Here is a 1,036-nt window from a genome sequence, read left to right as displayed (position 1 = left end):
CGCGCCTTTTCTCCCATATTTTCTCTCTTAGTATTGTTAATCATTTCTAAAATGGAGAAACATAATAGCTTAAACTGAAATTATTTTAACCTCAGTTTGAGCTCTGTGGTCCTTGGTTTTCTCATCAAAAGAGTGATAAGAGTCCTCATTGTATTATAAGAATTAAATAAATTTCACTGGAACTTAATTATCTTGAAGATCCATGTAAGGATTTTTTTAAAAAGCCTCACATGAACTTTACCTTATCTTTAAAAGTGCCTTTAAAATACTGTCCATTGACATTAAACTGTATTTTTATGTTTTTCACCATTATTTAATCTAATGGAAGTGACTGTTTAAAGCAACATGAATCACACAATCATTCAGCAAGGTTTTGTTAGGTGTTCATTGAGTCTCTGCTGTAATTATACTACTATAGGAAGCACTTTAGAAAGAATACAGAAATAATAGAGTTAATATCTTTCAGTGGTAGTTGGTCAGTCTACCTTAATCTATAATAATAAAAGCTAATTAGACCGGAGAGCTGAATGACCTTCCAGACGTCCTTCCTGACAAAGCCACAGCGGCGGGGGCAGAGGCAGAGGCAGTTGGGGGCGATCAGGCAGGCAGACAGGGAGGCAAGTGGTTAGGAGCCAGTGGTCCCGGATTGGGATTGCGAGAGGGTGGAGGCCGGCCTGAGGGACCTCCCCCACCCCACCCCCGTGCACGAATTTCATGCACCGGGCCACTAGTTTATGTATATAACTACACTAAGAAAAGACAAGGATGCTAATTGACCGTACCTTCGCTACGCCCTAAGCCACACCCACCAGCCAATCAGATTGACTATATGCAAATTAACCCAACCAAGATGGCGGCTGGCAGCCATGGAGCTGGAGCAAGCGGGAGGGTTGGTTGCCCCAATGATGGAGGAAGTCAAGCTTCCCAGCTGTCGCAGTCCAGCTCTGAGCTCCACTCAAAGAAACAAAGTTTCAATTATAGAAGCAAAGTAAATCCCAGATACCTGCTTTCAGCCGGCTTTGGCCACGAAGCTGGA

At 42.8% G+C, this 1,036-nt stretch overlaps 1 protein-coding gene across 4 annotated transcripts in view; it reads left to right on the top strand.

Moving 5' to 3' along the window:
* FBXL20 (F-box and leucine-rich repeat protein 20) overlaps positions 1-1,036 on the top strand; it is a 63,992-nt gene that overhangs the window by 35,739 nt on the left and 27,217 nt on the right. The gene's annotated exons all lie outside the window — the stretch shown is intronic.

The sequence above is a fragment of the Myotis davidii genome, unplaced genomic scaffold (assembly GCF_000327345.1).
Source record: "Myotis davidii unplaced genomic scaffold, ASM32734v1 scaffold327, whole genome shotgun sequence".
NCBI classification, from domain to species: domain Eukaryota; kingdom Metazoa; phylum Chordata; class Mammalia; order Chiroptera; family Vespertilionidae; genus Myotis; species Myotis davidii.
Note: the sequence above shows the minus strand (reverse complement) of the source record. Positions and strands in the feature narration are given on the sequence as shown.